At 38.3% G+C, this 23873-nt stretch overlaps 1 protein-coding gene and 1 pseudogene across 1 annotated transcript in view; both read left to right on the forward strand.

Moving 5' to 3' along the window:
* The window catches only part of DIAPH3 (diaphanous-related formin 3), a 740013-nt gene that overhangs the window by 506075 nt on the left and 210065 nt on the right, over window positions 1-23873 (forward strand). The window lies entirely within an intron of this gene.
* LOC102861269 lies at window positions 10002-10412 on the forward strand (annotated as a pseudogene).

Below are 23873 nucleotides of genomic sequence, written 5' to 3' on the forward strand. Positions count from 1 at the left end.
GCACATAACAACAACAACAACAACAACAACATCTCCTTCTTTGGTTTGAACAACTTCCATCATACTTCAATATAAAAGCATACATGAAGAAAACAAAAGACCATGAAAAAGAGAAAGAAAGACCAAACTAGATGTCATTAGATCCTCTGAAACTTGCTCTTGGATATCCAATAACTAAAATGGTATGAAGTAAAAAGAGCTGAATAGAAAATTTCAGAGTGCAACTGAAGAAAACAAAGTAAAATATTTTAATAAAGTATGTAAAGAGTTAAACTTAGAAAATCCAAAGCTAAAAACATTCTGAATATTTGAAACTGATTAAGCTGAAGAAAAAATAATTCAATCTTTTTGTCTCCTTTTTCTTGAAGCTTTTTTCCTTGGATATGGCAAAAGGATTCAGTTGCCTCCAATGCATGTGAAATTTAGATGATCATAATAAGGAAAACAAAAGATGAATTACTTTGAATTGTTGTGTTAGTGAAAAATAATTGAGCATGCTCTATAGACTACTTGAAGAACAAAAATTGTAGAAGGACAGTTGGCATGCTACCTTGAAATTAGCATATTAAGACTTTAGAAGTAAGAGGAAGGAACAGTTTCTGGAAAAGGTCATTGTAGTTGGTAGAACAGAGAACCAGTAATAAAAGAATACCTTCAAAATAAGATTAGTTGCCAAAGTGAATTCAGTAGACTCAACAATAGTTATTAGAATGGTATTATGTTAGTTGCTGTCAAGTTGAGTATGGTTTGAAGCCACCCTCTGAACAATAATCTGAACCCTGGCACGTTTTGTACCATCCTGATTATCTCTGTCTTACTTGAGGCCATTAAAGAAATCACTGTGTCAATCCATCTCACTCAAGATCTTCCTTTCCTTCATGATCTTCCATCTTTCGAAACTTGATGCCTTTTCCAAGGTTGTATCCTGTTCAGTCATAATCAATCCATAGCTGTCGCTCCAGCAGGTTTTAAGAGGCAATAATCGAATGAAAGGAGATTGCTCTTCAACAGATGCTCCTTCAGAGCACATACTGGATGTGAACCGTGTACCTTTGGTTTGGTAGTGCAATTCCTTACCACTAAGCCACCAGAGCTTTCTTTAGGAAGATGGTTATTGTTTGATTGCCCATCTTTCTCATGCAGGGCAATTAGTGTCGTTAACAGCATGCACAAAGGACATGAGATGAAACTGTGCCACCCTTGCCTGCAAGGGACCCTCTGGCTGCGCATTCTCCAAGATATATCTGTTTGGATTTTTGCATCCTTTGGGATATTCAGTACTCTTCGTCTACATGGCAACTGAAAGCATTGATTCTTCTTCTGTCCTTCGTTGTCCACCTCTCATAAGCATACCTAGCAAATGATTGAAAAGACCATTACCTAAATCATGCTTACCTTAATTTTAAACTGACATCATGGTTCTTTAGTATTTTGGAGTATTCTTGCTAGCTGACTTTCCTAATTCAATGTGTCTTTTGATTATTGACTCCTAGTACCAAGGGCATTGATTTTGGATCCAAGTAAAATGAAACTGTTGACAATTTCAATCTATTCTCCATCCATTGTGGTCCTGCCTGTCAGCATATTAATTAAGATTTCTGTCTTCTTGATGTTGACATGTAATCCATATTTGTAGGCTGTAGGCTTTGGTATTCTGTAGAAAGCATTTCAAGTCTACACTTTCTATAAGCAAGGTTTTGTCATATGTGTAATGTAGATTGTTGATGAGTCTTCCTCCAATCCTAATTTCCTCTTTATAAAATCCAGCATCTTGAATGGTTTTTCAGCATAGAGATTAAACAAATATGAAGAAAGGATGCAGTCCTGATACATACTTGTCTTGATTTTAAACCATGCGGTCTCACCCTACTAATGGACAACATCCTCTTCGTCTAGGTATAGGTTTCATATGAGTCCAATTGAAATGTTCTTGTATTCCGTGCTTATCAGTGTTAACTGTAGTTTGTTATGACCTACACGGTCAAATACTTTTTGTAAAAAACATAAATAAGGGTGGTGTAGAAACAGGGTATTATTTTATTTTGTACATAGGGTCATTGTGACTTATAACTAACTCAATGACAATTGTCATGGATTTAACTAAAAATGTGGCAGCTTAACAGGGTCATGAATTTAAATGCTTTGGCAGATGTGCCATGATGTAATCATTCCTCATGTGATCTGATAGACTCAGTAAATTGTCGATCAATTAATTTATTTTATTAAATTTAAACACAGAAAATACTGTAAGGGATATACTTTGGGATGCAATGCTGTAATCCAGGTCTTAGCCTTGAGCTGATAGAAGATGATTTTGTTTCCTGCATCACTCATTTTGCAAGAGATAAAAAAGAGAGAAAGTAGCAGGTGAAGATAGTCCCCATTTCTACCATCAAAGAACTGAGTGAGAATTGAGTACATCCTGTGGACTCAAGGACCTTGAACTGAGACATTCCTAGACTCAGGGGAGGATTGATGCCAGGATACATCACAGATCTCTAAGGATACCAAGTTCCCCGATGCTAAAATCAGACCAGGATCATCTCCTGGAACTAGCAGCTAGAGTGAGAAAGCCTCCCCTTAGAACTGACACTATGGGTTCAGAGTTAAGGTGTTTTCAGAAAGTTGTTGTTGTTGTTGTTATGTGCCATCGAATCGCTTACCACTCATAGCGACACTATGTACAATAGCCCTAAACTCTGCTCTGTCCTGTGCCAATCTCACTGTCTCTGACACTCCCATCCCGATTATCCCACTCACTGAATCAGTCCACCTCACAGAGGGCCTTCCCCTCCTGCGCTGCCCTTTCAACCTCCCAAGCATGATGTCCTTCTCCAAGGACGGGTCTCTCCTCACAACATGTCCAAAGTATATCATACGGAACCTCAGAATCCTTGCCTCCAAGCAGCCACCCGGTTTAACCCTTTCCAGATCGAATTTGTTTGTTTTCCTAGCAGTCCTTGGTACTCTCAATACTCTTCTCCAGCACCACAGCTCAAAGGCATCAATTCTCCTTCTATCCTCTTTGGTCATTGTCCAACTCTCTGATGCATAACTAGTGATTGCAAAGTGATGGCCTGTATCAGATGCACTTTAGTCTCCAGAGAGACACCATTGCTCTTCAGTATTTTGGAAAGGTTCTGAACAGCAGACTTTCCCATGGCAATGCGCCTTTTAATTTCCTGGCTACTGGTGCCAAGAGTGTTGACCGTGGAGCCAAGCAGACTAAAGCTGTGAACAATCTCAATCTCTTCACCATCCATCCTGATGCTGCCAATTGGTCCAGTGGTGAGAATCTTTGTCTTCTTGACATTGAGTCTCAATCCATATTGTTGGCTGCAGTCCCTGACCCTCTGCAGCAGGTGCTTCAGGTCCTCCTCAGTTTCAGCAAGCAGGGTTTGTGTCATTTGCATAACGCAGATTGTTGATAGAGCGTTCATACTTGTTAAAGTAAAAGATCAGCAGGAAAAGAGCAGACTGTCAACAAAATAATTTGACAATGTTGTTGTAATAATGGGTTCAATCATAAGGTGCATAATTTATTGGGCTACAAACCATAAAATCAGCAGTTCCTATAAACTAGGAGCAATTTGAGGTAAAGAAAAGTATCCTTCCATAAAATTTGGAGCCTCAGAAATGTAGTGGAGGATCACAGTGAGTTGGAATCAACTTGACATTAAGTTTTTCTAATTCATGTTGAGATGTTTCAACCAAAGGATACATATTGGAAGCACTCACTCATATATGTCTGGAAATTGCACAACCAATACGAAGAGATTCATAGCTATGAAATATTAATTCATAAGAGATTTATATCTGCCTCTTGCAAAGAAAAGCGATATAATGAATTGAGACATTATCAAACAATATCCTTAGTTTTGAGCTCTGGTGGCCTCTTGTCAAGAATCTGCACTACAACCTTGAAGGCACGTGGTTCAAGGCCACCAGCTGTTTCACTGGAGAAGGATGGGCAATCTCCTCCCATGTGAAACTGTCTCTGAAAATCTGCTGGAGAGTCACCTGTGGTTCGGTTCTGACTGGTACACAACTGCATCCTACTGGAAGTAGTTGAAATGCTAGTTGTGGCAGTACACAGATTAGGAATGATAGAAATTCAAAGCAGATTCAGTAGAGGATGTACAAAGAAGGATATCATTACTAATGTCAGATCTTGACTAAAAACAGAGAATTACAGAAAGATTTTTACATATTTTATTGATTATGCAAGGGTATTTTTCATGTAGATAATAGCAAATTATAAAAGACATTGTTTAGAAGTACAATTCCAGGACACTTAATTATTTTTATGAAGAACCTGTATAATACATGAAGGCAGTTATACTTGGTGAAAAAGTTACTAAAATTGTATGCCTAATTAGCATTTGATTACTGAAAGTATTCTTATTCAAAATATAAAATTTTTACTTTTTTTAGTGGATACACTGAATTTTAGGCATTTCTTAGATTATATGATAAATACCTCATTAGGAAAGACATTCTATTACTATAAAAAGTCAAAAATTCTGTGGTCCTCATTGTTATTTCATTGCTGTCGAAAGTAACTTAATGGCTAACTCACTCCAATTTCTCATTTCTTTTATTCATCAGTGAAGAATTTATTTCTCGATTTTAGCATTACACTAGTAAACCAGAGTAACTAAAGTTCCTGTTGTAATGCAGTTTAAAATTCCGGTAGTAAGTGGCAGGGGAAAAAATCAAATTCATGCATAATTTCCAATGTTAAGTTATACTAAATATTGGAAAACAATAATGCAGTAGAGACTGATGAGAGGTGGTCAAGTCAAAATTTGATCTTAGAGAATGAATAAGAAAATGGATATATTTTCAGACTAATTAAAATTTTGATCAATAATATTCTTTGAAAATGTATAGACTTTATAGCTACCTTTTTTTAATAACTAGCCTCATCTATATTTATGTATGTAATTCTTTTTTAGCATATCATTGTATGGATAAAAAACCCTTTATATAATTTTTCTTTGCTATCATTATATTACAATACAGCAAAGAATAGGAAAGTCTGTTGTTGAATTTTATTACTTTTTTTTATCTCTCTGGACCAGGAACTTTTTGTTTTATGTTAATTTTTTCCTATAGGACATAACACTCCTTAGATAATAAAGGAGTAGAAAAGTGTTCACACAACATGCCATAAACCCATGAGGGAGCTTTCTTCTGTATATCATCATGGCATTAGTATTTTTACTTTGCATATAAGAACTTATTTTTTTCTGAGATTCACAAAATCCTGTATCACCACCTGAGGTAGGAGAGTAAATTAAATTCCTTTTCTTTATTTCTTACCTATCATAAATCATTGCTTGCCTTGGGCAAAGGAACCAGCAACTATTTTCATGTCTACTATTTATTATCACTATCATTTCAGAATGTGATTTTTGTTAATAGAATGAAAATAAAGACAGAATAGTGGGCCACATTTCCCCAAGAAGAAAAATAAAGCGTGAAAAATCTTTTTAAGTAACAAAACTAAGAAAGCATGGGAATCTCACATTGTATAGAAGTTAAAACATTATTTTCTCTTCTTTTTATTTCCTATAGATGACGAACGTGGCAATTTCTTAAATGTTCTCATAAACAGTTCTGGTTATTTCTGTTCAATGATGTCACGGTTCATTAAACAAACAAGGAAACTATAATTTTGTTATTTTTAATAAGCTTTTGAATTTTAAATAAGTTTTTAAGGTTAATATTTAAATAGAAATTAATTTGGAAAATACATGATTAATGATCTGAAGCAAAAGCTTCTAACACTGGTAACTAGAAACACTGGTATCTGTTTAAAGTTTAAGCATTCTCACGTGGTAAATAATAATTGTGATTTCTTGTGATTGTGTAAAAGTTTTTCCAAACTACATTTCTCTTCCTTAATCTTGGGAAAAAAATAGGTCATTTGGTAATAGAATTCAAATGTTATGCTTTAGAACTTCCTGTGTGTAAATTGACTCGCATAATTTTAAATAGCATATCAGAATGGCCTTGAAATGGGCCTAGTATTGTATAATTATGTTTTGTAGGGTAAGTAAATACGAGCTTATTTAATGGGGCAATAAAAACTGTATGAGCAACTTCTATATTTCAGTCTTTAGGTTACAATTTGTTTATTATTTATTAGACTTAAATGTCTCAGTTGGTGCAACTTCAGTCTATTAAATAAGGAGATAATTAGCTTTTAGAAATCTGTTGTTTACCCACATGGCCGAAACGGCTCCTTTGTTTTCTATTCTGCAATTTAGGATAACTAAGCAATTAGGTCTCCATTTTCGAGGAAATGCATATTACATAAATACTACATGGCAATGGCTCTGCCAGTCTCAACAGATAAACAATTAATTGTGTTCTTGTTTTCATTTAGACGTTATCAATTACCCTGTCTTCTACAAATATAAAATGTAGATTATTTTCCATAATCGTATATATTCTAGTTCTGTGCAGTAATCGTCTCTCTTTCCTAGCGTGATTCATACATATAAGTAAGCCAGTGGTTTGAATCCTCATATAGATGGCATGAATTAAATTGCCTTGCTTTCAATGTGTTCCCATTTTCCTTCCTCCATCTTTTATGGAATAGTAATGATGATGATAGTTAGCATTTATTGGAGCTCATATTATGTGTCAGGCTCTGTGTGTGGTTTGTTATTTCCTAAAGTACTTAAAAGAAACAGAAAATATTATTTATTAGCAAAGTCAGTAAATATCTTCTTAAAATATAGTCACATTAGCATGCAGTGAAATCAAGATCCCCATCATCTGATCAGTGGCTATACCTTAAATTTATTATTCTTTCACTACTGCTGATATAACAATAATAGTGCTAGAAAAGAGATCAAAAGAAAAATTAAGATTTGGGAACTTGTATTAGATTTAACCTCTATAAGGATTTTGGAAATTATCTTTTCTTAATATAGTGGAGGAGAGGGACAATTATGCAAGTTACTTCTTTAGAAATTTCTTAACCTTTATAAAGAGCTTATGCACAGAGGTATCTTACTTCCCTGGAAGCATCTCATCCTCCGTCTGTTTCTCTGCTGGCAGTGCGGTAAAGGATTTTAGCTGCCAACTAAGAGATGAATGGTTTAAATGCACTAGCCTGTCCACTAGAGAAAGATGATGCAATTCATTTCCATAGAGATTTCAGCCCTGGGAGCCCTCAGGAGTAGTACTACTTTCGTACAAAGTTTTAGGGTAAGACAGATGTTTAATCTGTCTTTCACATGATTGATATGTTGTTGTTGTTGTATGTCATCAAGTCAACTACAACTCATAATGACCCTATACACAATACTTCTGACTCTGCCCTAACCTGAGCCAAACTCACTGTCTCTGACACACCTACCTCCTTTACCCCAGTTACTCTGTCAGCCTATCTCAACTGAAGTAGTTTTCTCCTGTGCTGTCCCTTCAACTTTCCATGCATGATGTCCTTCTCCAAGGATCAGTCCCTCCTAGCAACATGGCCAAAGTATGTGTGACAAAACTTCAAAATCCTTGCCTCCAAAGATAAGCTTGCTTTCACCCTCTCCAAGATAGACCTGTTTGTTCTCTCAGGAGTCCATGCTATGTTCAGAACCATAACTTTTCCAGAACCATAACTTAAAGGCATTGAGTCTTCTTCTGTGATCTTCAGTTATTATTCCACTCTCTAATGCATAACAACAAATTGTGAAGACCATGATCCACATCATGTTTTTGTCATTGTTATGTGTCGTCAAGTAGCCTCCAACTCATAGCAATCCTATATAGAAAAGTTCCGAAGCCTGCCTTGTCCTGTGCTAGTCTCACTGAGTATGATAGACATACCCCCATTGCCCTAGTTACTATGTCCATCCTACTCATCCATGGTCTTCCTCTTCTTCACTGTCCCTCCACTATTCCAAGCATGATGTTCTCCTTCTCCAAGGAACATGCCCAAAATGTGTGAGACAGAGTTCCAAAGAAAATCTTAGCCTCCAAAGAGAAACTTGGTTTTCCCCTCTCCAAAACAGATAGTCGTGAGTAGTAGTCAATTTGATGACAGTGAGTTGCAGTGGGAAATCAATGATTTTCTAACCTAAAGAACCTCTTCCTTTGCTTTGGGAAATTTTGGGATGTGGGGAGCGTGGAGAATTCACATCATTAGGAGTAATCCCCAACTTCAATCTAGAGTTAATTTTGAGTTTCTGATTGTCTAATAGTTGATTTATCCCAAAGCCAAGACTGGCAGGATATCATCTGAACCTACCTTCAAACGTCTGAACAACTCAGGGGTAATATAATTATCAGACTTGAGTGAATCTTAGGGTGTCTAAATGTCTGTCCTATTTCTGTTACTTGATTTAGGTTATCAGTTTTTGGTTGCCAGTGAATTGGTTCTGACTTATAGCTGCCACTTATAACAGCAGAATTGAACTGTTTTATCGGGTTTTCAAGGATGTGACTTATCAGAAGCTGATTTCTAGGCCTTCCTTCCACACATCATAGGGGGCTTCTAACTACCAACCTTGTAGGTTGAGCACTTGTGTCAGCCAGAGATTGCTTCAGTCAGGATTGGCTTTATATAAAAGAGTGGAAACCGTTTCCAGCAGGGGCAGAAAACGCTTTGATGTGATTTAAACAGAAACAAGTACCCCTAGATAACTCCACCTTACAGCATTTTGTTTTCCTTGTCACTCTGTGAATAGCATCACAGGATGTTCCAGAGGGAAAGTTTTCTTAGAATCTTCCTAGCATTTACTCAAGATGTCATTTATGTACGAGAAATCTCTCTAACTTGAATTGCATATTTTTAGTTGTGTAAAGTCCTCAGTTCCACCCTTTGTCTGCAATGACTGATATTCACATGTGCCTTCCAAAAAGTTACAGAAAACAAAAGTTAGCAGTGTAACTCCTACACTTTGCCTAATTTTTTTTTTCTTACCATTTGTTTAACTTTATAAAGTTATCAGTATCAGTCTTTGCTAAACATATTTGTGAACTTCCTCATACTGTGGTGTTGGAAAAGAACACTGAACATCCCATGGAAGGCCAAGAAAATAAACAGATATGTCTTGGAGAGGGTGCAGCTGGAGTGTTCTTTGGAGGCAAGAATGATGAGCCTTCACCTCACACACTTTGGGCATGTTGCTAGGAGGGGCTATTCCTTGGAGAGAGCAATAATGCGGGGGAAGAGTGGAGCATTGAGAATGAGAAGAAGACCCTCAATCAGGTCGATTGTCATGGTGACTGCTGCATTGGGCTCTAGTGTGTTGGGAAGTATGAGTATGGCACAGGATAGAACAGGGTTCAGATCTTTTTTTCATAGGGTCACTATGAGTCATACTCGACTAAACAGCCCCTAACAACAACAGCAACCTCATAGTAGTTGGTTTACTGCTAATCCAATAGTTTTCTTATGCAAAGTGTATAATATTAACTATGCCAACTATAAAATAGACTTCAATTTATCTTCTATTTTTAAGGTGAAATATATGATTGTGGTAATAACAACTACATATATTTTGGTAAATTGTATATGATAAATCCTGTCTGGAGCTGGGAGCTGGAGTACACTGGGTTCTGGTCCTAGAGGTAGGCATCAGGGTAAAAACCATCTCAAGAATGTGTTTGACACTAATGAAGACCAGATGAACTTTGGGAAGTTATCAAGAATATCATCTATGATGAATGAAAAAGACAGAGGAGGGAAAAAAGACCGAGGTGGATGTCAGAAATGTCTTGAAATATTGTAATAGAGCACTAGAAAAAAATAAGTTAGGGAGCTGAACAGAAGATTTCAAATGCTAGCTTGGGAAGACAAATCCAAATTCTATAATGAAATAGGCAAAGAACTGGAGTCAGATAATGAAAAGGGACCAGCTCGATAGGCATGTCTTAAGCTGAAAGAAGAAGCTAGAGAAGAGTCTTGAATGTATTATGAACCATCAAGAAAACAAGTAAGAGTGGCGGCGGTGGAAGCGGCACAGACTCCGGTCCATGTGAGCATCATGTCGCTGCTGAAGACAGCCCAGAATCACCCTATGTTGATGGAGCTGAAGAATGGGGAGGTGTACAAAGGGCACCTGGTGAGCTGTGACAACTGGATGAACTTCAACCAGTAGGAGGTCATGTGCATTTTCCAGGAGATGGACATGTTCTGGTGGATGCCTGAGTGCTACATCGGAGACAGCACCATCAAGTACCTGCATATCCCTGATGAGATCATCGACGTAGTCAAGGATGAGGTGGTGACCAAGGGCCGAGGGCCTGGTAGCCTGCAGCAACAGAAGCAGCAGAAGGGCCATGGCATGGGTGGTGCTGGATGAGGTGTATTTGGTTGCCGTGGTCATGGCGAGATCCCAGGCACAGGCAGGGGCTAGCAGGAGAAGCAACCAGGCCGACAGGCAGGCAAGCAGTGAGTTGTACCTGCTGATCCACAGAGACTAGGGACCATGGGCCTGCCTCACTTCACAGGGGCACTTCTGGGTGGCACACACGCCTACCCAGGAAGAAGAGGAGCTGGTGTCCGGAGAGTTTGCTGGCATTACCTTTCAGACCCTCTTGTTTAGGAAACCCTTCCTTTTTTTTAAGTAGCAATGCAAGTTATACAAGGCTATCAATATTTTTTATTTTGTGAACTTGCTGTGGGACCAGCCACACATTACCAAGAGACCCTGCATGTGACGTAGGCGCCTTTGGCACCAAGCATTTATTTTTACCTGGGCATGCTGAGGTTGGTGGCGTCAAGTACCATAACCTTAGCTTCAGATGATCGGCTCACAGACGCCAGCACATGCCTGGGATAGTCTGAGGGTCCCATGTTAAATTCCCAGAAAAAAGTAGGAGTTTATGGTGGGTGAGGGGAAGAAAACAAAACAATTCTATCTTTGAGAGGGTGAAACTAAGTTTCTCCTTGGAGGCTAGGATTTTGAAGCCTCATCTCACATACTTTGGGCACATGGCCTGGAGGGACCAATCAATGGAGGACATCATGCTTAGAAGGGTGGAGTGATAAACAGGAGAGGAAGATCCCAGATGAGATGGATTGATACAGTAGCTAAGGTAATGAGATTAGGCGTATCGAAGTCAGTGAGACTGGCTCAGAATAGTGCAAGCTTCATTGCTGTTGACGGCACATAACAGCAACAAGCTGAAAGAACTGAAGAACAAATTGAAGCCTCAAGTTGAAATATTCAAAGATACTATGAGCAAAATATTGAATGATTCATGAAGCATTAAAAGTAGGTAGAAGTTTTGCCCTATCACCACCATGCAGCCATCGATACAAGCTGTGTGCAGTGTATCAAGCTGGCTTGATTCACTAAGGTGTTGATCAGGATCGACTCAAAAGAACAGATGTGCTTGGAGTTGATAGATGACACAAGACACTCCATCATCCACAACCTGAAAGGGCCAGTGTGCGAAGCAACCTGCTGACCCTGCTGGAGTCAGGACAAAAAGCGTGGAGGCTGCGCTCAGGTCACTACTGGATCCTGGATCTCTCTTCTACTACTGGCCCATAGAGATGATCTTCATTGTTAATTAAAATCTATGTTGAAAGTAGTTGGAAGGAGTATATAGTCACTGTATCAAAATGAATTGGGTGACACAGAAGAATTTCATGAAAGAGCATTATGACCAAGAGACAATGGTGATGAATTGAAGGAGGATGAATGGTAATGAAACTGCTCTGAAGCAATTGCCAAAACCAAGACCCCAGGAATTGATAGAATACCAACTGGCATATCTCAGCAAACAGATGCTGCCCTGGATGTGCTCACCAAGTTGTGTCACGAAACTTGGAGGACAACGACCTGGCCAACTGACCAGAACAGATCTATATTTATTCCCATTCCAAATATGGGTGATCCTACAGGGTGTGGAATTATTGAATAATTTTACTAATTTTACATGAAAGCAAAATCTTGCTGAAGATTATCCAGAAATTACTAGAGCAGTACATCAATAGAGAACTACCAGATGTACAGGCTGGGTTTAGAAGACGTGTTGGCATGTGGGACATCACTGCCAATGTCCCTTGGATATTGGCTGAGAGCAGAGAGTACCAGAAGAATGTCTGTGTTTCACTGACTATGCAAAGCCATTTGATTTTGTGGAACACAACATCTTGTGGCTAACCTTTAGGAGAATGGGAATCCCAGAACACTTGATTGTGCTCATGCAAAACCTATGGTTGGACCAGGATGCAGAGCAAAGAAATACTGCATGGTTGAAAATTAGGACAAGAATGGGTCAGTGATGCATACTATCTCTATATCTCTTCAATCTATACGTGGAACAGACCATTCAGAAGGCTAGTTTTCAGGAGGATTAATGTGGCAACAATTAGAGGAAGACTCATCAACAACTTGGTTATACAGGTGATAGTACTTTCCTTGCTAAAACTGAAACCTGAAACATCTGCTACAGAAAGTCAAGGACTGAAGCCTTCAATATGGATTGAAGCTCCTCATCAAGAAAGCAAAGAGTCTCACCACTGGGCCAATTGGCAGCTCCCTGATAAACAGAGAAATGATTGAGATTGATAACAATTTCAGCTTGCTTGGGTCCACAATTAACATTCATGGGACCTGCGGCCAGGAAATCAAAAGACAAGTTGAATTACGAAAGTTCACTGTCTGGGACCTCTCCAGAGTGTTGAAGTGCAAATATGTCTGTCTAGAGTCTAAGGTGTTTCTGATCCAGTCCATGGTCTTTACAGTTACTTGCTATACACAAGAGAGCTGCACAGTGAATAAAGATGACAGAAGAAGAATTGATGCTTTTGAGTGTGGTGCCGGCGAAGAGTATTGGACTGCAGGACAGTGCTGTAAGTGAAGAGATACTATCAATATATTTAAAAAAAAAAAAAAGGATATTGTTAACACAACTGTTCTTCAAATATATATCACAACCACTAAAGTTAAGATGAAGATACTGATAACTTCGACCAACATTTGAAGTACGAAACGGATCAAATAAACAATCAAGATAATTTCTAATAAGTAGTGACTGGAATAGAAATGCTGGAAACAAAGAAGAAACACTGATATTAGAAAATATGAACTTGATGTTAAAAATAAAACTGGAAACGAATTGATTTTGTGCAATCAACATTTTATTTGTTGCAAATACCTTTTTTAAAAAAATAAACTGGGACTGGACACTTCGATTTCACCTGATAAATTACAAAAGCATAAAATTGACAGCATCTGTGTAAAGAATTGTTGGAAAATACTAATATCAGCAGTCAAAAACCGGACAAGAGCTGACTGTGGAACATACCATTAATTATTCATGTACAAGTTCAAATTGAAGTTGAAGTAAATTAAAACAAGTCTACATGATTCGAAATACAGCCTTGAGTCAATCCCACCTGAATTTAAAAATTACCTCAGTAGTAGGGTTGAGGCATTGAGCACTAATGATCAAAGACTAGATTAGTTATAGGATATCATAAGGATATTATTTATGAAGAATACAAAATGTTATTACAAAGACAAAGAGAAGAAAAGATCAAAATGAATGTCAGTAGAGACTCTGAAAATTTCACTAGAATATAAAAAGGTCAAAACAGAGGGAATAATTGCCTTAGAAAAAGACATGAGCAGATGATTTCAAAGGGCAGTTCGAGAACACAAAATAGTATAACAAAATATGCAAAGAGCTTGAATTAGAAAATTAGAAGAACAGAATATTTCTCTAGCTGGAAGATATGAGAAACATTAATTCAAGCCTCAAGTTGCAATATGAAAATATTTTTTTGGCCCAATATTCAGTAATGCTGAAAGCATTTAAAAAAAAAAAAAAAGAAGGAAGAAATGCAGACTCATTATACCAAAAAAAGAATTGGTTGACATGGAGCCATCTCGTGAAGTAGTATATGATAAAGAATCAATGGTGGTGAAAGTAGAAGTTCAAGCTTCACTGAAGGCATTGGCATAAAAATAAATCCCAGGAATTGATGGAATACCGATTGACATATCTCAGGAAACAGATGCAGTGATGTATGTACTTTTTGTTTGTTGGAGCAAATTTGGAAGACAGCTGGCCAAGAAGAGTTTCATATTTGTCCCTATTTTCAAAAGAAAATGACCTGACCGGATATTGACATTATCACACTAAATCATATGCAAGCAATATCTTGATGAAAATTATTTTTTAAATGGCTAAAAATGTATGACAGGAAATTGCCAGAAATGCAAGCCATATTTAAAAGAGGCCATCACAAAGCACAGAACACAGGAAGGATATTGCCTTTTTTTTACTATGTGGATCATAACAAACTAATGCATCAGTCTACATTCTGAGAAAATCATTCAAGAAGCTGGATTGTATGAAGGGAGAATGAGGCATCAGGATTGAGGGAATACTGATCCATAATCTGCATTATGCCTATGTCACCCTTTCCTTGCAGAAAGTGAAGAGGTCTTGAAACACTGAAGATGATCAAAGATTACAGCCTTCTATCTATGTACATTACATCACCATCTAGATAACAGAAATCCTCACCATTGAACCTACAAGCAGCAACATGATTGTTGTTGTTGTTGTTGTTGTTGTTGTTGTTGTTAAGTGCCATTGAGTCACAGGCAATTCATAGTGACCCTATGAAGGAGAGTCCTCGAAGCTTGGGTGCCTTTTATCCTCTCTCCAGGTTCATAGGGTTTCTGGAGACAAGCTATTATGGAAGTAGATGCCACTCCTCCTTCCAAGATTTTAATCAGGGAGCTCCGCCCCACTCTCTGTCCCCATTGGGTAACCTGCCATTAATGCATTTGACACATCAGTGTCACAGAGCAACATGATAGATGGAGAAAAGATGAAGTTAGGGATTATCTTTATTTTACTTGAATACATAATCAGTATCCATGGTTATATCAGTCAAGAAATCAAAAAACTTGTTCTATAGGGAAATTCTGCTGTCAAGGACATCTTTAAGGTGCTAAAGAGCAGTGATGTTAAAGACTAAGGTGCACCTGATCCAAGCTCTGATCTTTTCAGTTACTTCTTATGCATCTAAAAGTTGGACAGTGAATGAGGATATCAAAGAAGAGGCAATGCTTTCCAGTTGAAGTGTTGGAGGAGAGGACTGAATATTCTATGGACTCCCAAGAGAACAAGCAAGTCTATCTGGAACATGTGCAGCTTGGGTGCACTCTAGCAGCATGGGCGTTAAACTCCATCTCAGATACTTCGGGCGTGTTGTCAGCAGGGACCAGCACTTGGAAAAAGGACATGATGCTAGGAAAGAAGTAAAATCTGAGAAAGAGAGACCCGTCCCCAACAAGATGAATTGACATAGTGACTATCAATGGGCTGGAGCTTATCAGAGATGGCCAGAACGCCACAGGGTAGGGCAGTGTTCACACTTGTTCATAGGGTGGCCCCTAAAGACAAAAGCAATCAGTTGTTATTTACTTACAGTGTATGCGGTTTCTAAAGCAATGTATCATTGTCACCCTGAGACCTTCCTTCAATACCACATTATTATTCTAAATGGAGTTATTATTTAAATATGTTGCAAAGCTATATTCTTTTTAATTTTAAGATTAAAAATTGGCATTTTCTTAAATGTAAATCTTTACACTTAAGACTTCAATGTAAATTTTCCCAGGTTATAAGCACATTTCCGTTTTCTATGTAACACATACCCTTTAAGCATCATATAAATTTCTTTCCAGTATTCACCCTGAGGTGGAAACGTCCAAGCACCTCGGTTTTTTTATATTAATCAGATTTGTGAGCATTGTTGTTAACTTCTTAGATGTCCAGTCCAATGATTTCTGAAAGGAATATATGTATATGAAATTTATATTAGCAGTGAACAACCAATCCGAGTTGCCACAAAAATGAGATTGCTTTGCCCTCAGCTGAATCTGTTTCTAACCCTTCTTTTATCATTAAAAAATGTGAAAACCTATGAAAGTCATATATTTACAGGATTACTTTGGTTCCGAACCTGAATGTCAAAGCTGAGTTTAAAAAAGAGCACATTCAATATATGATGCAGAAATCGGCATTTCTGTTGTTAGAACTATCCTCCTTTGTTTTTGTTTGTAGTGTTTGTGTATCATCGAGTAAAGATCTCTTTTGTTAACTTGCAGGGTTTTTTCCTCTTATAGACAAAAGCAGTGAGAGCTGTCCTGCTAAACCAAAGGCAGATCATGCCTCTAGGGCTGTTTAAAATCAGTGGTTCCTCTGGGAAAAATAGGAGCAAACTCCTTCTGTGCAATTTCCAGCATTAGGAATTCAATGTATTATCAGTTTCTACTGGAAGACAATGACTTTTTTATTTTATTTTATTTTATTATTTTTGTGTGCGTCTACCGTCAAATCAGATCTGACTGGTACAGGAGGAGATTGCCCCTCCTTCCCCGGCAGAGCATCTGGCGGATTCAAACTGTGCACCTCTGGGATTGTAGTTGCAGCTTCTTGCCACTAGGCCACCAGAGCTCCCCTGGAAGACAATGACTTTTATAGTCAAAAGCATGCATTAACAAAATGGCTTATCCTTCAATGGAAAATGAGGATGAAACAAATGAGTTAATATCCTGATTTGTATTTAGAAGAGACCATAGCTCTAGGGACATTATTATCAGTGTCAGATGGATCTTGATTGAAAGCAGAGAGTACTAGAAGAATGTCTCTCTGTGTTTCATTGTCTATGCAAAGGCATTTGACTGTGTGGATCACAGTAAATTGTGGCTCATCCTGAGAAGAATGGGTGTCTCAGAACACCTGATTGTGTTCATACAAAACCTGTAGCAAGAAGCAGTCATCAGAACAGAGCAAAGAAACATTGCAAGGCTCAAAATCAGGAAAGGAGTGCTTCAGCAATGTGTCCTGTCTCCATACCTTTTCAGTCTAAATGTGGAAGAGACCATGCAGGAGGCTGGAATTTATGAAAAGGAATGTGACTTCAGGATTGGGGTGAGACGTGTCCAATAGCCCACAGATGATACAACCTTGCTTGCCGAAACTACGGAAGGCCTAATACATTTGCTGTAGAGGTCAAGGACTGTAGTCTGCAATATGGTTTGATTATCAATATCAAGAAAACAAAATTTGTCACCACTGGGCCAATAGGCAGCACCATAATACATGCAGAAGAGACTGAGATTGTTAATGATTTCATCTTGCTCAAGTCCACAATCAACTCTTGACAGCAGCAGTCAGGAAATCAAATGACAAATTGCATTAAGGAAATTTGTCAGAGGCCTCTCCAAAAAGCTAAAGAGCACTGATGTCACACTAGACACTACACTGATGTTAAGGTGCACTTGAGCCAATACATGGTTTTCGCAATTACGTGCTGTGCATTAGAGAGCTGGATATTGACTAAGGATGGGAGAAGAAGAATTGATGTGTTTGAGTTGTGGTGCTGGGGTAGAGTATTGAAGACACCATTGACTACCAAGAGAAAAATAAATCTGTCCTAAAGGAGTAAAACCAAGCTGCTCCTTGGAGACAAGGATTTTGAATCTCCATCTCACATACTTTGGGCATGTGACCAGGGGAGACCAGTTCCTTAGAGAAGGACATCAGGCTTGCAAGGGTGGGATTACAGCACAGGAGAGGAAGATTCCCAAAATATGGATTGACACAGTAACGAGGGTAGGAGTGTCTGAGACGGTGAGATTGGCTCAGGAAAATAATGGTTATTGTTAGAGTAAACTTTACCTATAAGCTCATTTTATAGCAGAAAAGTATCTGCTTTTAGAAGTGGAAAATTGTGTCGTTGAACTTTTTTAAATGCTAGAGTCTCTCTGGGCTGCAATTGCTCCAGTAACCAATCTAGCACAGCCATTGTACTCTCAGCCTTTTATCCCAGCTTATAGCCACCAGTATTTCTGGACTATTGTTTGTATGTCTTTGTGATGAAATATCAGTGTGTCAAAAGGTGAAAGGGGGTACCAAGTTTTTATTTCTTTATTAATAGGCTGTCTCTTTTCATTAAAGTTGAAGGAAATCCATTCACTGGTGCTGAGGTTGGTCATGAAGGTTGTTCAAAGTCTAAAGTGATTATCTTGTGAGGGGAAAAAAGAACTCAGATGCATTTGGCTTCTGATGATGAATAAATACACCCTAGGGCAGACTGGCAAAATTAGGAAGTGGAATTGAATATTTATGTGTTATTTGAAAATTGCATTAATAGGCCTTGGAGTTTAGTTGAAATTAGACATTATTTTGTAAAAAAGATTATAAAATATTGTTTCCTGGATAGTTTCCTTTCTCAGATATCCAGTGTTGTTCAAGAAAGTGAAAATGTGCATAATATTAACAGAATTAACATGGAGGGCACCTTTGGCACAGACTAGTATGCCGTAAGACAGAACACTTTGACAAGACTCAGTATTAACAGAAATAAATGTCCATTTTGAAACAAGCAAGTTTTAGGATATGATTGTTTGGCTAAAATAAATAATTGGACCTCAGTCTCCAGCCGCAAAATATGGGGGCAGTGTTTTCCGTCTACTCTGTCACATAGGGTTGCTATGAGGTGAAATTGACCTCACAACATATAACAAAACAGTGTTTTCCTAGGAGTTTTCAGGTATATCAAGTGGTTGAGTATTCTACTAGCTGAGAGGTTAGCAGTTCATATTGTTCAGAGGTGCCTCTGGAGACAGGCCTGGCGATCTGCTTAGGAAAGGTTGCAATCTTGAAACCCCTATGGGGCACAGATCTACTTTGACATGCATGGGGTCAGCAGGAGCCAAATCAACTAGACCATAGCTAACAATAACAATGTTTTCTGGGTAGGAAACAAAGCCAGCAAATATCCCACTGTGCCTGCAACTTTTAGCCTTACTAGGTAGAAGTGACAATTATTTTAGTTCAGTATAATCCTTTGCATGTAAATTCTTCAACTGGAAGTGCTATTCAAGAAGGAATTCTTGCAAACTACAAAGATTTTGTCAAATTAATGTGAAATCAGGGCTCTCTTACTTTCAAGAGAATTGAATAAAGGATCCCAGCATTTTGAAACTGGATAGAGTCCTTCCACAGTCATTCCAGCTCCAATTTCCTGACTTAAGTTCTGAGCTTCTAAATTTGTGGTGGGTCATCTTTTATACTTAATGGCACAGTGGAAACTGCAGTTCTTTACTTTGAACTGATCATAAAGAAGATTGTAGGACGAAAAAGACTGTTTTAATTGAAAGTCCAAGAATTAAAAAGAAAGACATCTTTCTACTGCATTTCAGGTTTGTTTTAGAAGTATTGATTCTACTGATGCTAAATTGCAGCTGTAATCTATAATTGCCCATGGATGTTCTCCATGCTAATTAAATTGTGTTTTCTTCTACATTCATATATGAATATTTCTCTTTTTAATATTTGACTTCTTATTTATCATAATGCATTTATGGAATGATGATTTTCTACTCTGTAAAAGCATAGGATATTTTTATTTAAAAAATGACTGCATTTCTGTGCAGTCGGTTCTGACTCAGCAGTCCAGTAGAACAGGGTAGAATTGCCCCATAAAATTGCCAAAGCTCTAAAAAATAAATAAATTCATTCATTCATTCATTCATTCATTCCAAGGCTCTGATCTTTACAGAAATTTCCATACTGTTCTTTTACAGAGCGACTGTTGGGTTCAAACCACAATCATTTCAGTTATTAGCCAAGGGCTTAACCACTGCATTACCAGGGCTCCTGACCTTTTGATAAATAAAATATATCAAATCCACTGCTATTGCATCAATTGTGACTCAAATTGAGCCTGTATCCAATATTAGAGGTTTTAATTCATAAAAGAGAATAAAGGAGACTGGCAACCTCTGAGTGACTGGTAGATTTGAAACACTGACCTTTCAGTTAGTAGCCCAGCTCATCATACTCTATGCTATCATGACTCTTTATGATATAGTTAGGTGCTTTTGAATTGGAACCAACTCATCAGTGACCATGTGGTGGGGTTTTTTGGGCCAGTAAATTGTACAGAAACAGATTGCCTATCTATGAAAAGAGCAAAGACCATGAAGGGACGGCCATCGTTGACCTTTATCAACTTCGCAAAGGGGAGCTGTGCATCAGTAACACAAAAATCAATTCTCATTAGGTCAGATGAATTCCCCCACCCTCCCATACCTCTTTCTACACTTCTCAACACCAATCTTACTGCTTTACTGGTCCAAAATTCAAAGCAATAATAGTTCACAGACCACACAGAACCATACTGGGGAAGTCAAAATGTTATAATCCAGATTTGTAGCTGAATAGTTTACAAAATGTGCATGAAGGCACCTCAGCTTTGAGCCTCACAGCTTTAGACCAGTGTTACAAAGTTCTCTGTCACCCCCACCCAAGTAGTCCATCAACCTTGGGCACGGGCTCTTAGCGTAACTCTGGTTCTGTTGGGTGAGGAGTTAGGGTTAGGTTAGGGTCATGCTCCTCTGCTTCAGCAATGGCTGCTGCTTATAGGTGGGGCTGCAGCAAGAATTTGTGGGTCCAAAGGGTATTACATGCTCTATTTTTTCTTTGCTTGTGGTGGTGGAAGGTCTAATATGCTACTGTTGTTGTTGTTGTTGTTGTTGTTGTTTTGTACTGTAGAATCAGAACCAACTGAAAGCTGACCCTCCTGCAGATTTTCAGAGGCAATTAATTGCACCTGAGGAGATTGCCCATCTTTCTCCTGTGGAGCAGTTGGTGGCCTCGAGCAGCATGCCTTCATTATTATTGCTCAGCTTCTTGTCACTAGACCAGAGTTGCTCAATTTATGGCAAGACTAATTTAGACTTAGGAGCCTGACCAATCCCTGTGTGGAACTGTGAGAAATCCAGTCCTCTCGTGGATAGGTTAACATACCCTATTTGCATATCCCCACCCATCCACATGCTCAAGTTCAATGTAATGGCTAGGAAAATCATACTGAAAGAGAAAATCCACTCACTACACTCTTCTAGCCATTAACTTTGATAAATGAAAATATCACTTTCTTCTTACCATGTACAATAGATACATTTGTGATTATTGCTGGATGGATGCATCATTTTGATACCAATGGATCCAGGTGGTCACCAAAAGTGAACATACAATCTTCCTCCCACATACCAACTGGAGGATTCAAACTATGTGCCTTCAGGCTGGCAGCGCAACTCCCTCCCACTAAGCCACCAGAATGCTCTTTATTAGTGATTTTTCTTTTATCTTGCACGTATAATATATTTTATTTCTATATTTTTTATAAATTATTCTAACATTTTTCTATTACTTTCCTCACTATCTTTTTAAATTTTGTCTTTTGTAGATGAAGATTCCATTTATGGTCATTAGAAATAATTTTCATCTCTGAGAAAATTTTATTTTTCCACTTCCCTTTTCTGGTAGACAGAAATCTTTACAGACCTTCCATGAGATGCTGTCATATCACTTTTTCCATTTTAAGCAATTTAAGGTGTTCACCGTTGCTATCTAAGGAAATTTTGTTTCTCAAATCATAGTTATCTACTGAGACTAAACACAAAATCTCTAATGTTATATTAAAGCCATAGTAGGAATTTTACAGACTATTTCTACCTGCTTGGAAAACATTACAGGAACCTACATGATTCCAAGTTGGGATTACTATATTCATGTGGCATAAGAAGTCTTGAAAAGTGTTGCTATTAAAATATTTCTTCACCCCAGTGACAGAATTCCCGCCTATGTTTGGCCCCACCTCATTCCTAAAGCAATGCACATTGATATACAGGTGATAGCAATAGAACTTATTTGCGTTGCTATTCATGACCTTTATAAAAGGAATTTTGAGAAATATATACAACAGGATTTAGCATTCTTAAAATTTGAGAAAATCTTAAAGACAAAAATTTTTATTTGGGTCTTATAGCTAAGAGGAATTCCTCAAATGTGCATATGCTCTATTTATGCAAGCTTACTTAATGGTAAATTGGCCCAATCCTTGTACAAGATAAGACATTCATCAAGGTTTATATCCTTTTATAGTATCAAATAGAAATTTTACAATCATAATGACAAAGTCAGGTGCCCGATACTACTGCTTCTATGAACACGTTTTTCAAGTTTGACCATGAGCCACCAACCTGAAAATGGTAACACTCTCCTCTCATGTGCGTTCTCTCTTCCTCTGTTTTTAACTCAGTAAATACCAAGAATTCCCTCACACTCATTGTGGTCTTACCCCTCCCAAGAAAACAGGCTGAGAGTGCCCTGAGGATATTTATTTATGCTGTGTAGGCCCAAAGCTGTCTCCATATATTTAAATGCATGTCTTAGTCTGCCCTTGGTCTTTGCCCTGGAATAGTAAACTGATAGATCTTTTGGATTGCCTTTACTCTCTACTCCAATGGTGTTAGCCTAAAAATTGGCATTTTTTCACCTTTAGTTAGCGTCTCTGATCTCCTGGTACCTTAACTGCAGACATTGAGTCCTGCAAATCAGCGTGGTCATGCTAATCATCACCAGCTGAAGTAGCAATATGAAGAAGCTGTGGGAAAACACCAACACAGGAGCTACAGTGTGACTGTATTTGAGCTTCCTGCTACATCAGCCTGGCCCATTGCTCACCAGTTTCTATTAAAAAAAAAAATCTCAGCCTGCATAACTACAGTCACATGAGTTGTTCCCCTGAGGGGTCTGAATCTCTGTAGGACCTTCTAGAAAAGCTTCCTCATCTTTGCACAGAGGCCATGCTAAACTTCTCTGTATTGTTCCAATTTTAGTATATGTACTGCCGAAACACGCACTCTAGCAAAGCTTCTAACCCACAGGTATTAGAGGAGTTGGAGAACCAAGCCACAGATGGAGCTGTTAATACAAAGTATGGATTTACACAACTGGTTAAGCTTTGGGGAATATGCTGACCTAAAGCTTCTCTTAAACAGCCTGCTATTAATTTTGTTGTTATTGTTATTTGTTGTTGTTTGTTGTAGTAGTGTACCACAGAGTTGGAATCGGCCCATAGCTGACCCTCCAGTGGGTTTTCAGAGGTATTTAATCACACAGGAGGCAATTGCCCATCTTTCTCCTATGGAGCTGCTGGTGGCCTAGAACTGTGTACCTTCGAGATTCTTACCACTAGGCCATCAGAGCTCCCTGCTATTGATCTTAGAAGGACAAATTATCAAAACAACTCCCCAAAACAGTGAATTTCAGTAATGTCCCCACATTCTTCCCTTGAACTCCTTCTGTCTCACCTAACTTATTTCTCTCCAGCCAGGCCTGTCAGGAGTATCACTGCTCTTTCACAGCACTCAGCCTCTAGTCTCTACACATGACTGTGGCTTCATATCAGTAATGTGGCTACATCTGCACGTGTTGGGCAGAGAATGCCTCTCCCCTCTAGTCATAATGTCTTAAACTCCTGGCAGTACCAAAATTCCACCTTACTCTTCTCTACCCCCAGAAATGAAGCTGCACTACCTGTCCTGTTTCTTCCTGGATTAAGTGAAGGTACACAGGGTTCCTATGCTCTCGGCAAGCCTGACTCCTCACAATCTCTTATCATCAAGTGAGAATATATTTTCTATGGTACAAATAATAACGAGAGGTAGAGCGAGGCGACTACACATTTTGACCATCTGAAAGTTGGACAATGAATAAAGGGTGATAAGTATCAATGCCTTTGAATTGTGGCATTTCAGACGAGTACTAAATGTCCCATAGGCACACACACACACACACACAAAAAAAAACCCAACACATACATTACGTCTACCTGAAGGAAGTACAAATAAGGTGTTCCGTAGGGGCAAAGATGGTGAAACTTGGTCTCACAAACTTTAGGTATGTTGTCAAAAGGGTCCATCTTGAAGAAAGGTATGTTCAGAAAGGTAGAATGTCAGAGAAAGATTGTAGTTGTGTACTGTCGAGTTTTAACCAACTCATAGCTGATCTTCCAGCTGATT

This window comes from Elephantulus edwardii, unplaced genomic scaffold, assembly GCF_000299155.1.
Source record: "Elephantulus edwardii isolate Elephantulus edwardi_28Jun2011 unplaced genomic scaffold, EleEdw1.0 scaffold00023, whole genome shotgun sequence".
Lineage (NCBI taxonomy): Eukaryota > Metazoa > Chordata > Mammalia > Macroscelidea > Macroscelididae > Elephantulus > Elephantulus edwardii.